This window comes from Macaca nemestrina, chromosome 8 (assembly GCF_043159975.1).
Source record: "Macaca nemestrina isolate mMacNem1 chromosome 8, mMacNem.hap1, whole genome shotgun sequence".
Classification (NCBI taxonomy): domain Eukaryota; kingdom Metazoa; phylum Chordata; class Mammalia; order Primates; family Cercopithecidae; genus Macaca; species Macaca nemestrina.
The window spans coordinates 125089149-125106306 of NC_092132.1; positions in this window are offsets into that span (position 1 = coordinate 125089149).

Sequence of the window (17158 nt, forward strand, 5' to 3'; positions counted from 1 at the left end):
ACCTCAGCCTCCCAAGTAGCTGGGACTACAGGTGTGTGCCACCATACCCAGCTCTTTTCTCTCTTCCACCTGCACTCACTTTCTTGGTTATCACAGGCAGATACATGGCATTAAGTGTTATCTCTGTGTGGATTATCCCCAAATTTATGACCCCTGCCTATTCTCCTCTCTTAAACCTAAGGCTTCTATGTGCAACTGTACACTCCACATCACCACTCCTCCTCTCAAGCTTGTTCAGCTGAATTCCTGACCCTCCCCTGCCCTCCCCAACACCTCTTCTCCAGCAGTCTTCCTTGTGTCAGTGAGTTGCAGCTCCCATCTTCTGACTGCTCAGCTCAGACATCTTAAGTTAGCTTTGGGTTCTTTTTTACTCTTGAAACCCCACCCCCATCCATCGCCAAATTCTGTCACTCTATCTGCAACTTATCTGTAGACCTGGCTAGTCTCACCTGGACTATTTTCAGCAGGCTCCCAACTGGCTTACCCACTTTGGCCTTTGTCCCCTACAGTCAATTCTCAACATGGCGGCCTGATTGATCCTGGAAAATCCAATCCAGGTCATGTCACTGTTCTGTGCAAAACTCTCCAAAGGCTTCCGTCACTTCAATCAAAGCACATCTCAAACGGAATTCTGCTTGTGTATTTATTAACCAAATGATTATTAGTAAAGCAGCCGCAAATTGTTCATACAACCTGTTCTGAATTCTCATCACTCTCTACATTTCTGAGGTTCTGGCTTTGTAGTTGGAATCATGTAGCCACACATTCTTTCAAACCAACAGATGGACACAGGGCAGATTAGGCCTCAAGTCTCTCCTGATGAATACAGGTTACAAGCCTTGTGTAATTCTTATACCCTGTTTATGTAAGAGTAGGGGTTGTCTGGGCTGGGCGCGGTGGCTCATGTCTATAATCCCAGCACTTTGGGAGGCTGAGGCGGGTGGATCACCTGAGGTTAGGAGTTCGAGACCAGCCTGACCAACGTGGTGAAACCTTGTCTTTACTAAAAATACCAAAATTATCAGGGTGTTGTGGTGTGTGCCTGTAACCCTAGCTACTCCAGAGGCTGAGGCAGGAGAATCGCTTGAACCTGGGAGGCAGAGGTTGCAGTGAGCTGAGATCACGCCATTGCACTCCAGCCTAGGCAATAAGAGCGAAACTCCATCTAAAAAAAAAAAAAAAAAAAAAAGAGTGAGGATTGTCTGTAAATAATTGTAGTCAATGATTTGAGCCAATCCAAAAAAAAAAAAAAAATCTCATTTTACCTCGATTTTAACTTTCACCATGTTATTTAGCATATTGCTAGTTTTGCCAATAAAGACTTTTAAAAAAAATGTAATGTGTTAATTAGCAAAGTATTGGTTGTTGCTTGAGATGCAGATGACAGAAACTCTTCAGATTTAGCAGCTTTTGGAAGGTGGTCTTTTTGGTAGAGGGCCAGCTGAACTGTGCATTCTCGATTGCACGTTGGCTGACTGGCTCTAGTATTAAAGCTTCAGTGAGCTGTCACATACATAATATCCCACTGATTGTACTCAAGTATTTTAAAGTAAATTACAAATGTTATAAAGGTGGTTGGGCAAGACTTGAAGGTGGTGGAGAAGTGAGTCCTGCATCCTTTGGGAAGCGTGCTAGGCTGAGGGGACCATGTGCGCAATAGTGGCATTATGGCTGAGTAGCTCATGATCTCACCTACCTCAACCTCCTTAGTGTCTACTACTATTTACTAAAAACAACTTAAGAATTGCACATACCCAGACTGGCTTAGGTCAAGCTCCCAAGACCTTCCTATTCAAAATTGGAAGCATTTTCCCATACTCCCTACCCCTGTTCCACCTTGTTCCCAGCCTGTCACCATCTAACACACCATGTATGTCACTTCTTGTGTTGTGGATTGTCTGTCTCTGCCCATAGATGATGTAAGCTCCATCAGGTCAGGGATTTGTGTCTATATTTGTTTGCTTTGCTCAATACCACAACCCAGTGCAAATAACAGAGCCTAGTGGAATAACAATGGCTCAGTCAGGTGCAGTGGTTCATGTTTATAATCCCAGCACTTTGGGAATCTGAGACAGAAGGATCACTTGAGCCAAAGATTTTGAGACTAGCCTGGGCAACATAGCAAGACCCCATCTCTGCAAAAAAAAAAAAAAAAAAAAAGAATAGCTGAGTATGATGGTGCTTGTTGGTAGTCCTAGCTACTCAGAAGGCTGACGTGGGAGGATGGCTTGAGCACAGGAATTCGAAGCTGCGGTGAGCTATGAGCTATAAGCACACCACCACTGCACTCTAGTCTGGGTGAGAGAGTAAGATCCTGTCTCAAAGAAACAAAACCAAAAAATAATGTCTGAGTATTTGTTAAATGAATGTATAAAAGAAGATGAGGGATCACTGCAAGAGAACAGATGGAACACTGAAAACATTCAAAAGCAACTCCTTGGCTGGAATATCAAGAAAATATAGAATGTGGTCATGTCACAGAACAAAGATAACCAGTGCAGTCTCAGTTACAGACACAAACTTATCGTTTACCCAGTAAGGAGAGTCACATCCTTTAAGAAAAGTCGGTGAGTCTCCCTGAACTGAAAGTGAAAGGGACAGACATAACGTGGAAAAGAAGTTTTGCCCAAATTTCCGATTGATTCAGAAGTGAAGTTTGAAGTCTCTCTTGAGCTGGGTTCTTACTTTTGTTTTTCATCATTGAGACGTGGGGCAATTCTCAAACAGATCCAGGATTTGCATAAGGCTTCCGGGGAGCATGCTGGGGATAACACTGAGGGCAGATTCATACGTGCATGCTCCAAGCTGGGCAAAATCTTCCTTGAACTATCCCAAGAGGCCCAGGAAAGGGGCAACTAGGGCAGAGAAAACAGAGTGAACGAAAGCATTCAGGAGATAGAGTAGAGAATGCAGCCAGGAAGACACGTGGTTCAAGGGAGCTGAGCAAGGGGTGATTCCAGATGAGGGGTGGGAGATGCTAGGAAGGGAGGTCAAGGTCCCACTGCAGATCCCATGAATGTGGGAGGCAATAAAGAGTCCTAAAACATTTGTGATCAGGAAATAGAATTGGAGTTGTGATACTGGGGGCAAGAGGGCTGGTTTAGAGGCTGGTGTGATATTCCAGGTAAGAGGTAGCAAAAGCCTAGACTCAGAGCCTATAGACAGACATGCCAGCTGCCAGGGAGGGGGCCAAAGAAGAGGGTGGGAGGAGTCACAGATGGCTCTGGGACAGGCCGCTATCAATCCGTCAATCTGAAGTCCACCGATATGTATGCTTCTCCGCAGTCACTCTCTCAGGCTGTAAGGCTGTGACTCAGCCAGGAAGCATGCTGAACTTCACAGGGGCAGGTTGGTGGCCTGGAGGGATTAACCTGGTTTGGATTAGCTGGCCACTGGGTGGAGGGAGAGGGAAGGAAGGGCAGGAAATGCAAATCCCAGTGGTCAGTGTAACCAGCTCCAACGCTGGGTGTCACAGAACCTGGTGGTTCAGCCCCCCTTATTTAGGAGGTGGGAATCTAGTGAGCAGCATTTCATTCCCCCCGGGGAACGTCCTGACCACCAGATCCAGCCAAGGAAATAAGATACAGGCAGCAAGAACCCAGGCCCAGAGGGGATGGAGCAGAAATTAGAAAATCATGGTGAAAGGTCAGGCCTGGGCCCTGCCTGGGCAAACCCAGTGTAAGGCTACCAGACTCATGCAAGGTTTAGCAGCTGGTGGGGAAAGAGCTCCAAGCACCCAGCCAAGCTTGGCTGAGGAGCAGTGGGGCTAAGTGCCTTCATGGACAAGCAGTGGAAGGCTGGGAAGCCTACTTTCAATCCCACATTCCCTTCCCCACTCCCTGGCAAAGCTTCATGCAGATGATTGGGCTATGGAATGGCCAGTGATGACTTACCCTTTGTCTATGTCCTGTTGTATCGGGAAGAAGGGGTGCTTCTGAGTACACGACACTCAAACAGATCTAACACAGCTGCCTCTGCCAAGCAAAATGGACTTGCTTCTCTGTCACCTCTTCCTCTTTGTGCACCTTCTGGAGAAGGTGGAAACTAACCATTGAAGGGCAGGAAAAGGCCAGACAGGGAGGCCAGGGAGAATACGGCCACCAGCAGGGCAGCTTGCCCTAAGCAGTGCCGGGTCAAACACGTGCAGCTGCCCTTGGCCTGGCTGGCTCTTCTCCACTCCCCCATCATTCTTCTCTCAGAAGGTGTTGCTGCCCAAAGTCCCCCAGATGTCGCTGCCCACCAGAGCCCTGGACTTCAAGGAAGCTCCCACTCTCAGCAGCACAGAGCCATAGGGGAGACGAGTGAATGGCACTTGGTGCAGTGATTCCAGCAGCTCTGCAACCTCCTTCAGAGAGAGAAGCTCCTTCCCTGTCTTCGGGGATGTCCTCCACACACTGCCTTCTAGAGCAAGGAGTGTCACGTTCTTCCAACTAACCTGGCACTCTCCCTCTTCTTCCCCACCTTCTTCAACTGCTCTTAGCAATTGTTTCTGACTCTCCTGACAAATAAACAGGTCACCTTACCCAGCCTAGGGAATTGCTAATCACTTGAATCCAACAGCTAGTGCAAGTGGCGTTTGCCTTGGCCCCCATTCAAGGCTGGAGGGCTACTATTTCAGGCTTCAACCTCTCTGGCATCCTCACCAGGTCTCTGCCCCCTCCTCTGCTTGTCTCGGGGCATGGAACTTTGGGGGATGGAGGCCCCTAGTTCTCCCTCAACCCCAAGCCCAGCAGGGTAAGGAGCTGCTGCTGTGGGGAAGGTTTGGGAGGGGTGAGACCAAGCAGGAAGCTGGCTCAGCTGTGCCTGCAGGAACCTGGAAGAGACGAGGGCCCCAGGAGACTGAGATCTGCCCTAGAGATTCAAAGATGTCATGAGATGGGCACAAGCGATTGACCCAGGAGATAGTTGCTCACCTTATCGGAAATAGATGCATCTGTCTGATCCCTGAACAGGTAAGTCCTTGGAGACCTCAGAGAAGTAAAGACACATTCCCAAGCCTGGAATCAAGGTAAGAAAACTAGGTATTGAGTCAGACACCATGCCAGGCTGTTTTATGTCATCTCATTGAATCCTCAGGCTTACCCTCAGGTGGTCTATTTTGTACCCATTTCAAGGCAGAGAAAACTGGAGATCAGAGACATTAAGTAACTGACCTAAGGCCATGTAGCTGGAAAGGTCAGAGCTCGGGTCCAAACCCAGCCTTGGCTGACTCTAGAACATGTAGTCAAGCTCTTATCAGCCTTGGCTTACTCTCTCTACTGCACAGAACTGCCTTCTGGTAAGAGTATAAGAAAGAAGAGTGTTGCCAGGTTCAAGCCTCTTTCTGGGAAAACAGAAACACTTCTGTTACGCCCTCTCCAGATTCATATATAGAGGTCCTAACTCCCGGTATTTCAGAATGTAATGTGTTTGGAGATAAAGTATTTAAAGAGGTAATTAAGTTAAAAAGAAGTCATCAGGATGAGCCTTAATCCAATACAACTGATGTCCTTATAAGAAGAGAAGATTAGGACACAGACACAGACAGAAGACCAGAGAGAAGACAGCCATCTATAAGCCAAGGAGAGGGGACTCAGAAGAAACCACTCCTGTGACATTTTGATCTTGGACTTCTAGCCTCCAGGACTGTGAGAAAATAAATTTCTGTTGTTTAAGCCACTCAGTCTGTGGCACTTCACAACGGCAGCCCTAGTAGACTAATACAAGTTCCCATTTACTGAGGGTTTCTTGTTGTCTAGTCCACAGTCTTGGACTTCCCAGCCTCCAGAACCATGAGCCAAATAAATTTCTGTACATTGTAAATGACCAAGTCTCTAGTATTCTTTTATAGTAGCACAAAATGGACTAAGACAGGTAGGTAGGAAACCCCTCATAAAATTCAGCATGTGGCATATGTGGCATATGTCTCTGTCAACTCTCTTTCCATCTTAATTCTCTTGGCAACAACTGCCCTTGGACTTCTCTCAAAACAGGACTTGACTTACAGAAGGAGTACAGAAGGAAGTGGGATAAACAGACACTGGGTGAGCCTTCCTGACTGTAGGCCTAAGCTGACTTTGAGGACAGTGGCAGGGTGGGCTAACAGGCACTTCCTCCCTTGGCCTAATTTGAGCAACTGCCTTTCTCATGACAATAATCACAGTGAAATGCAACATGCTCCACTCCTGGGGGTGCCCCCTGACCTTTCCTGTTCCTGCCTATCAATCACCACCCAGTGACTGCTGATAACCTCCTCTAGTGAGGACTGACTGAAGAATCACCAAAAAGTGAGCAGCTTAGACTGGATATGGAAGGAAATTGGTCCCTGAATTTTGTGAGCATTTAATTTGAGTACATTCCGTGATCAGTCAACGCTAACATACGTAACACTCACAGAAAGCGGGAAGGAGAAAACTCCTTTCAATTGCAAGGGGTGGAGAAGGAACTAGGGCTTTGTTTTTTATTTTGCTTTTTACAAAAATGAATCCAGCAATAGAGGGAGAGGTTGGAAATGGGTGTTTCAAAAAGAAAAAAAAATTACATGCACACATACATACACACTCTTCATCTTCTGCAATATAAGGTCTTGGGGAATTTTATACAGGGAGAAGGCCTTAGCCAGAGCTGTCCAGTAGGGAATGTTTAAGCCCATCTCCAGCATTTTTCTTGATTCTTCAGTCAATTGTTACAAAAAAAAAAAGAAAGAAAGAAAGAAAAAGAAAAAGAGAGAAAAAAAGGCACAGGAATAGGAACTCTCATAAGTAAGGGGAAATCTATATTTTTAGCATTCTGCAGTTTGGTATTCTTCAAACTTGAGAAATTCCAAGTGGAAATCCTGGTGGGGATTTTTTGTTGCGGTGAGCCAAGACTGCGTCACTATACTCCTGACCGGGTGACAGGAATGAAATTCTATCTTAAAAAATAATAACAAAATAAATAAGTTCCTGCAAAGCATGCGAGAGGATGAAACCTGCATCTCTGGGGCAGGACTGGAAGTGCCTGAAGCTCTTGGACTGAGGATGGAGTAGAGGGAGCATAAGGGGAGGTGGCTAGGGTGTATCAGTCAGGATGGGTATCTCCAGAGAGGGAGTTGTGGCCCTGGGTACCCAGGCAGGAAACCTCAAAATCATACAAAATGAATAAGAAGTGGAAGCCAGCAACAGTGGTGTGTGGTGGAGCAGGTGGATTTGCAGAGTATTTGAAAGAATGTAGGGGACACAAAGGGAACAGAGAGACACAGGCAGGGCGGGGAAGTTGGGGGGTTGGTGCTTGGCATGTTCGCCGAGCACAAAGTCAGTAATTAATCAGTTAACTGATCTCTGTTCCAAATATTTGGTGCACAGCTGTGGCCTGAGGATTGCAGAATGTTTGCCAGTATTCAAGAACAGACCTCACAGTGCCTTCTGGGTAGATGACATGGGCAGGGGTTGTAAGGTGAATTGGCTGCAATATTTAGGAATACTTAATTTTGCTATAAAAAATAAGAAAAACTAATGTTAGCCATAGAAATAAATAGAATATGTGAGTATTGAACACAGATTTTAAAAAAGGATGAAACCGGTGGTCTCTCAAAAAGTTAAGTAGAATTACCATAGGACCCAGCAATTCCACTTCTAGGTATCAACTCTCAAAGAAATGAAAGCAGGGACTCAAACAGATACCTGAACACCCATGTTCATAGCAGCATCACTCACAATAGCCAAAAGAAAGAAACCACTCAAATGTTCATCAACAAATGAGTGAATTCAAAAATATATGGTATACACAAATGACGGAATATTACTCAGCCCTAAAACGGAATAAAATTTTGATACATGCTACAACATGGGTGAACTTGGAAACATTATGCCAAGTATTGAAATAAGCCAGACACAAAAGGACAAATCCTGTATGATTTTACTCATATGAAGTATCTAGAATAGGCAAATTCATAGAGACAGAAAGTAGAATCGAGGTTACTAGGGGCTAAGGGGAGGGGAATGGGGAGTTAGTGTTTAATGCACACAGTTTTTAGTCGGGAGTGATGCAAAAGTTCTGAAAATGGACAATGGTGATGGTTGCACAACATTGTGAATGCGCTTAATGCCACTGAATTATACTCAAACATTGTCAAAACAGCAAAGTTTATGTTCTGTATGTTATATCACAATTCTTTAAAAAGAATAAAACAAATAAGAACGTTGCTTACGTTACAGGAAAGTGGTCCCAGTCCAATCCCAAGAGAGGATTCTTGGATCTTGCACAAGAAAGAATTCAGGGCAAGTCCGTAGAGTAAAGTGAAAGCAAATTTGTTAAGAAAGTAAAGGAATAAAAGAATGGCTGATGCAAAGGTAGAGCAGATCCGAAGGCTGCTGGCTGCCCATTTTTATGGTTATTTCCTGATCATATGCTAAACAAGGGGTGGATTATTCATGCCTCCCCTTTTTAGACCATATAGGTTAACTTCCTGATGTTGCCATGGCATTTGTAAACTGTCAAGGCGCTGGTGGGCATGTGGCAGTGAGGACGACCAGAGGTCACTCTCTTGGCCATCTTGGTTTTGGTGGGTTTTAGCCAACTTCTTTATTGCAACCTGTTTTGTCAGCAAGATCTTTATGATCTGTATTTTATGCTGACCTTCCACCTCATCCTGGGACTTAGGATGCCTTAACCATCTGGGAAGGCAGCCCAGTAGATCTCAGCCTCATTTTACCCAGCTCCAATTTAAAATGGAGTTGCTCTGGTTCACACGCCTCTGACACTTATAGTGAGAAAAAAGATGAAAGGGCCAAGTTACAATGTGTGTATTATGCCACCTCTATATGACAGGCACATTATCGCTGAATCAGCCATCATTGGTGACACTACGTTAATCCCATCTCACATGAGCTTTGTCTAGAAACACAGATAAAAGCAATGGCTGTTTAGCAAGCTCTTTATTGGCCAGGCATACTTGCGCCTTCTTCTCTCTGCTAGAACAAGATTGTTTTGGCTTTAGGCAGTTTTCTCTGCAGAGCCTCCTTGTTCCAAAGTAACTACCCCATGAGTTTGGAAGGTCAATGTAGCAGAGAACACCGGTCACATGAACACTGAGTCACTGAGGATCCTGTCGTATGGTCCTGCCACCCGCTTGCACCCTAAGCTAAGCGGGTGAACATATCTCACATATTTCCCCTTGAAAATACTGGACATTTTCAGCTGATTCAATAAACCTTGCGATATGAGTGACTTAACTTGGTCTGAGAGCCTTTCTATTCCACGACCTCCGGGATGGCTTGCCCAGTAGCATAATTGGAGACTACCATTGTATCAAAGAAATTGCTCACACAATGTCAGAGAAAAGACAAGTACTGTGCAGGACACAGTAAGAAATAGATGTGAAAAGAAGGAAGGGTGAGAGAAAACTAAAAAAGGGAAGGAGCGCCTTTCTTCGCTTGGATAAATGGGGGTAGCATCGAGATGAATCAAGGAGACAGGGAAGATGGGAGGTGGAGCAGTCCAGGTGGACGGAAAGCAACAGAGAGAATCCAGGAGCCTTTCATGTTCTGTTGATGGACAGACAAACACCTGGACTAACAGCTGAGGCCACTGAGCAGCTCAGTCTGATGGCATGAAGACCCACCCGTGCATTTCCGTGCACCTGGAGTTTTGCCAAATGCATCTCCATGGAGAAAACAATGTATAAATCAGAAATGTTGCCCCATTGACACCCCTCAGCTTAAAAAAATTGTCTAAGAGAAAGGAATAAGGAATAATAATACATTTTTTGAAAATGTTCCCAATGATGAATCTAGGTGTTAATAACATTCCCGGCTGGGTGCGGTGGCTCACACCTGTAATCCCAACACTTTGGGAGGCCGAAGTGGGTGGATCACGAGGTCAGGAGATCGAGAACATCCTGGCTAACACGGTGAAACCCCATCTCTACTAAAAACACAAAAAATTGGCTGGGCGTGGTGGTGTGCACCTGTAATCCCAGCTACTCGGGAGGCTGAAGCAGGAGAATGGCTTGAACCCAGGAGGCGGAGCTTGCAGTGAATCGAGATCATGCTACTGCACTCTAGCCTAGGTGACAGAGTGAGACTCCGTCTCAAAAAATATATATATATATATAATAATAATATAATAATAATAATAACATTCCCAGTGACAAGATGTGGAAAGCAACGGCCAGAAATGTACCCAAAGTTCCCCAGCTACTAAAACAGTGGCTCTGGCATCAAAACCCACAACTGTCTGGCTACAGAGCCTGTGTCCTTTTTCAGTGCAACAAACTAAGCCCAGGTCTGCAGAAGATAAAACTCAGATTCAAGGCAGGGGCATCCAGACAGTCCTTGGAAAAGGGACCTTGGGCTTCTGGAAGAGAAGACAGACCTCGTCGCCTGGTTACTTGATGGAGAGTTTTAGGACTGTGCGACAGAGAGGACACACAGCATTGTGAGTCTAGGGGAGGAGAGAGAGAAATATATTAGATTAAAAATGGAGTTGGCAGGGTGCTAATGAGTGACCCTCCAGTAAATGGGCTGAATAGCAGGATGTAATTACCCTCTGCTTAAAGGGGACTCTTGGTGTTTCCCTCAGTGGGTAAACCCTTTAGTACTGTTATGCTAATTCCAATGAAAAAGGTAGAGAGAGACTATAATTCTTTTCTGCAAAAGAAAACAGCACATTTTGCTGTATTCTTTTCTTATTATTGATTCCGGAGAGTCCAAATAATTGTTTTAAAATTAGATTACATAAATGAAATAAGTCAGGCACAGAAAGATAAATACTGCATGTCCTCATTCATATGTGGTAGCTAAAAAAACGTTGAGCTCATGGAAGTAGAGAGTGCAGTTGTGGTTATTAGAGGCTGAGAATGTTATTATACGAGGGAGAGGAAGATGGGGAGAGGCTGCTTAAAGAATACAAAATTACAGCCAGATAGGATGAATAAGTTCTTGTGCTCTATAGCACCATAGGGTGAATATAGTTAACAACAATTTATTGTATATTTTGAAAGAGCTACAAGAGAGGATTGTGAGTGCTCCCAAGATAAAGAAATGATCAATGAGGTGATGGATATGCTAATTACCCTGATTTGATCATTACACAATGTAGATAGATACATGCATGAAAATACCAGTCTATATTCCATAAATATGTACAATTATGTGTAAACTAAAAACAAAAGGAAAAGAAATTTAAAAATTTAAAAACCAGACTCATAGAAGATTAGAATACATAGAGGAGAGACGAGCAGCTCCATGGTGCAGGATGACCAAGGCACCCGTCGGTGCTCGGGCTGCAGAGCTGTGGCTCTGCAGGTGTCATCTCAGAACGGCAAACGGTTGAGAAGCGCGGGGTGACATGGGGGTCCTTTGGCTCCTCCTCACCTCTGCTTCTCCTTTTGTTCCATTGCAGGGCTGGTAATCTGAGCGTCCCATCCAGTGGGGAAAGGCTGTTCGTGCCTTGACTTCAGAAAACCATTATTTCAACTGGAGTGATTTGATCAGTCTCATACAGTATCAAAGGCTAAAAGCAAAAGGCGGAAATTTCTTATTTAGAAATTGTTGGTGTTGGCCTTTTCCTTCAGTCTACCAGAAAAATCAGAACGAAGGACTCCAGGGTTTCTAAAGCCACTGCTTAGCTGGAGGAGACCTGCTCACCATCTAATCAAGGCTTAAGCTGAAAGCTCTGACACCTTTCTTTGCACTGTCTAGCACCTGGTCAGCCATGATGTGGTTACAAGAAGAATTAACTGATCATTAGACAGGGCAGGGAAGACTGGCCAGGACCTCGACAGAATTAATGTGGAGACATTAGTGGATGATGATGGCCTGGGGCTCTGGTAGCAAACAGGTGTCATGACAAAGGTCTTCTATCACTTTGTCTCATTTATTATTTTGTCAGTGAAGAAATAAGTCCCCGATTTTCTCTGATAGACTTGATTTCAGGTTGTCTTATTTTCAATAAAAGAAGATTTAGTAAACATATAAATAAATGTGTTTTTTAATGCTTCCTTCTTGGTAAGAATTTTTATGTAAGTAATTTCACAAGTCCAAAAGACATCTTTTCTGACCATGTACTCCAACATTGATTTCAAAAATACATTCACTGTTGAAGCCTTGGAAAGGTGATTCAGACATTTTGTTGTCCTGAAAAAAAGTAAATATAAAATGTAAACGATAATTACATTATTTTCCTTTGTTTTACAGATGGTAAAATCAAAGTATGGAACAACTGACTTGGTTAGGATGGCAATGAAAAAGTCAGGCCCTTACTTAGGTCAGCTACCATTCTAGGTCGGTTGTTCGTCCATGGCACAGATTTTCTACAGAGCTTTTGCATCATCTTAGCTCCCTTGTAGTTTCAGACCAATTGCTCATCTATTTTTAGCAGGCAAACCCACTGGGGAAGAGAGATGCTAACAAATGAAAGGAAAAGAATACAAGGCACAAGGGCAGAATGAATGTCAGAGGTGAGATAACAGCTTAAAAAAAAAAAAAAAAAAAAGAACCTACAAGAGAACTCAAGGACATTTCAAGGATAACATTTAAGTAGATGAAATGCACTTTATTCATGATGGCCTTTTCCTCCATTTCCCTAATCCCACAACACGGCTCGATCCCTTTCTCTTGTGAAACTTCCTGGCATGCTGTTTGTTCTCTAATGACATTTGTTAGATCCTGCTTTCTGGCAATGTACAGTGGCAATCACACCCTGACTAGACCAATGAGACTGTCAGCTTTCTGAAGGCACGATGTTTTGGGCAAATTTGTTCCCCTACTTCCCACACCTCTTGCTGAGTCTACCATGTTTGTTGAATGAGTAAGAAAATCTGCACAGATAGAGTGACCCCAAACAACGGAGTTTTGTCTTGTATTGTTTTGCTTGTTTGATTTTTGAGACAGAGTCTCACTCTCTTACCCTGTCCTCCAGGCAGGAGTGCAGTGGCCCAGTCTTGACTCACTGCAAACTCTGCCTCTCCAGGTCAAGGGATTCTTTTGCCTCAGCCTCATGAGTAGCTGGGACTACAGACACCCACCACCACACCTGGCTAATTTTTGTATTTTTAATGTTGGCCGGGCAACCAGGAGTTGGTCTCCAACTCCTGACCTCAAGTGATCCACCAGCCTCCCAGAGTGCTAGGGGATTACAGGCATGAGCCATCATGCCTAGCCTCCCAGTTTATTTTTTATTTATTTATTTATTTATTTATTTTTTTTTTGACAGAGTCTCGTTCTGTCCCCAGGCTGGTGTGCAATGGCGCAATCCCGGCTCACTGCAACCTCCGCCTCCCGGGTTCAAGTGATTCTCCTGCCTCAGCCTCCTGAGTAGCTGGGATTACAGGCACCCGCCACCATGCCCAGCTAAGTTTTTTGTATTTTTAATAGAGGCAGGGTTTCACCAGGTTACCCAGGCTGGTCTCGAACTCCTGACCTCAGGTGATCCACCCACCTCGGCCTCCCAAAGTGCTGGGATTACAGGCGTGATGTTTCTGAAATTTTGAAGACGTTTTATTAAAATGCTTGGGACATTAGCACTTGACTAAACAAATAAATAAAAACTATCAGCTCTGCTCTCCATAAGTTTATATTCTAAAGCAGGGACAAAGAGGAGCTAGAGATCGTCCTTTATCTTATGGCATTATAGTGTGCTCGGCTCTTCAGAGGGTGAGATGAGAAACCTAGTGAAACTTGGACTTGGAGCTGACAAGTCTTCTTCTGCTCTGAATCACACAGGGTTGGAAACAGACCAGACCTGAGAAAACATCCTGCCCAAAGTCTTCATTTTGCAGGTGAAGAAAGTGAGGCCAAAGGAGACTGTCTTGCCCAAGGGCACTAAGCTAGATGGTGGCATAGCCTAGATTGAATAGTTTTAAAATAAAGCAGTAAATAAAGCAATGCATTAAAACCTTTCTACAGAGACCCTGGGTTAGAAATTTAGCCTTTTATCATTTTTATTTGTGTTTATTTATTTATTTTGACATGGAGTTTCGCTCTTGTTGCCCAGGCTGGAGTGCAATGGTGTGATCTCAGCTCACTGCAACCTCCGCCTCCCGGGTTCAAGTGATTCTCCTGCCTCAGCCTCCAGAGTAGCTGGGATTACAGGTGCACACCAGTCATGCCAGCTAATTTTGTATTTTTAGTAGAGACAGGGTTTCACCATGTTCGCCAGGCTGGTCTCAAACTCCTGACCTCAGGTGATCCGCATACCTTGGTCTTCCAAAGTGCTGGGATTACAGGTGTGGGCCACCTTGCCCTCCGAAACATAGCCTTTTAAATCATTAATAAGTGCTAGAGTATCAAGCATAGAAAACAAATGAAGATCTGTGGCAAAGTCAGGACTTAAAAAAAATAATCCTCAGGCTATGTATTTGAGAGTTTTTGGTTAGGTTCAGTGTGAACATTGAAGACTCTCCTTCGCTTTCAGTCCTGACTTGATGGGCAGAGGTAGGCAGGGAAGGACAGACATTTCTCAATTCCATTTCTAAATGTTGCCTAAGAACATGCTGTGTAGACCACAGGCTTCTCTGCTTTCAGGAGCAGGAGAGAGTCTCCCAGTTCTTTTGAGCCTTCCCACTACCAGGGGGCAAGTTCCCTAATTAGTTGATCTAAGAAGGCTAACCAACAGATCTGTGCAAAATGGATTATTCCTGTTCCAGTTCTGCGTAATAGCAAGGCTCCCTCTTTGCTCAGGAAAGGAAAAGCCATAGGACTTTTCTTTCCATCACCACCTTAATTAATTCATTAATGATTTTTCAGGCAAGTTTTATTCAGGCACTTTGGGACAGGGCAGTGAGTCAGAGGTTGGCATCAAAACCAGAATAGAAGCTGTACTTCTCTCTGGGGATTCTACTCTGGGCTTTAGATTCCCAGATCATACAACTTCCTAATTGGAAAGAAATGTTCCTAAACAAGAGCAGGGGTTTTGCTGGAGCCTGACAGTGACTAATAAGGTCGGTCTAAGGACTGTCTGATGAAAGAGAAGCTGGATTTACTTGTCACAGTGAATTTTTAAAAGTTCTTTCACCCCGAGGTTTACTGCTGAATATAAATAAAAGACCTCTCCTTGGGCAATCCCACCCCAATTCCTGCAAATATGCCTTAGTTAATTAAATTAACTTTGAAATGACATTCCATGTCTTGTTTCCAAATGCCTTTGTTTTCTCCAAGATCTGGTTATTGACAAGCTGTTTCACAAGGTTCCTGTTTAAACTGGTTATGTTTTGTCCACAGACTGCAGACGAATCGGAGACAGGTTTTATCATCATCTCTACAGCCGGCATGGAATAGCCCTCCCGTCGTACTCATTTGACTGTGGACCAAATGGCTCACAAACATACAATTAAAAAAGTATGTATCTAGGTTGTTTACACAGTACCCCGACAAATATAATATGGTAATTTAAATCCCCTTTGCTGAAATTCCTGAGTTAGCAATGGGGTGTGGGAGGGAATTTTAAAAATTAGTCTTTTTTAAAAATCAGGCCTTCTCTTTCGCAATTCAAGTGGCTCTCGGCTTAAACACATTAAGTCCTAAGCTGTGACTCCCCTCCAGGGAACAGCCGCGCAGGCGCGGGGCACGCACACGTGGACACACACACACACGCGCGCCCTCCCACACCCCTTTCCGTGTGAATCGCCTGCGGGATTTAGGGCTTCTCCACCAGCGATTACTGTCAGGTGCAGAAAGCAAGCCTCTTTGTTCTATGAGCATTTTCCTCCCCCCGGATTTGACTGTTATTTACGGGCCACGTGAGCGCCAGGCGCGGGTCCCTTGGGGGAGGCGACCCCAGAGCAAGGGAGACAAAGGCTGGCCCAGAGCGCGACCCGTGCGCCCCAGCGACGTCTCCCCAGCTCCTGCGACACGCGGGAAATTGGCCCGGACCTGCCTCCTGAGAGGCTTTTTCCAGAAATGTCGTTAAAGCCTTTGTAAAGGTATCGGTGTTTACTTGCGCCGGGAGAGCTCCGGCCCTGGGGCCTGACGGGCGGCGGATTTCTGAGCTGCTAGAGAGCAACCCGGGAAAGCAAAATCAGCCTTGGACTGTCGGGGCCCCTGGGGCTCCTTGCTCCTTATCGAAAGCGAGTTATTAGATAGACCCCCACAGTCCTATTCAGCAGAATGGGAAACTGGACTCCGACACCTTTTGCCCTCCCCACAGGGAGGCCACGCAGTGCGCCTTTGACCACTTATCTCCCACCCGGAGTACCCGACGCCCAGGGTCCCGCCACCGGGCAGCCTCGGTCAGTCCACAGTTGTGGCCCCTTCCAGGGCCTGGACTAGGGTGAGCACGAGCCTTGAGCGCAACATTTAAGAAGGGCGCCGAAAAGTCAGTAATCAAAAGAAATATCTTGATGCAATGCCTCTCTAAACAAATAAAAAAAAAATGCAAAATATCCATGATTAATAAAATACTAAATTTTAAAAAGAGAAAGGATCCGTGCTGTGCCATCGTGAGCCATTTTGGAGCCCGGAGCAAAAGGAAACATCACCTTGCCCAAGCGGTGCCCCTCACAGCCCATCCGAGTAGGACCCGAGGGCCGAGGCATTCGGGGCGCAGTGGGGGACGAGGCTGGTCGAAGGTCTCGGAAGTGGAGGCTCCGCCGAGCTCCGGTGGGGGAGTGCAGGGATGCCCCCGGGACCGGAGGTGAGAGCTCTAGAGAGCAGCTCCGCCTGGAACAAAGGCATGGGGAGAGGGCGAGCTGGGGCGGGAGAGACCCGGCGGGTTCCGCTGCCCTCGCTGCCTGGGTCGGGCTTCCACGCGCGCGCTGGAATGGAATACGCTACTCTGCAGCCTCCGAAACTGCGAGCGAGTCCTGTAACTCCCTTGCTCTGTGATTCTCACTAACAAGACTTGGCAAGATGTCGGGCGAATAATTTTTGGCTTCTGCACGGTCCCCACCGCGTGCGTGCACAAACCCCCAGCCAAAAGCCGCCTCTGGGAAATTAAACGCAAAAGATAAATGGGGATGGGGAGGGCTGTTACGTGACCAGGAAAAAGGGATGCCCAGAAACCTGAATCAGGCCCAGAGCTGAAGTCCTTTCAAAAGGTCATTTTTTACGGGTACATTTTCCAGGGTCCAGCTCCGCAGCAAATGTGGACCCTGTCATTTCCTGAAAGGATAATTCACAACTATGCAAAATAGGGTGAAAACCTTTCCCAAATCCGAAAACCTTGTTTCTCCCCCGACCAGGGTTAAACAAACATCTTTTAG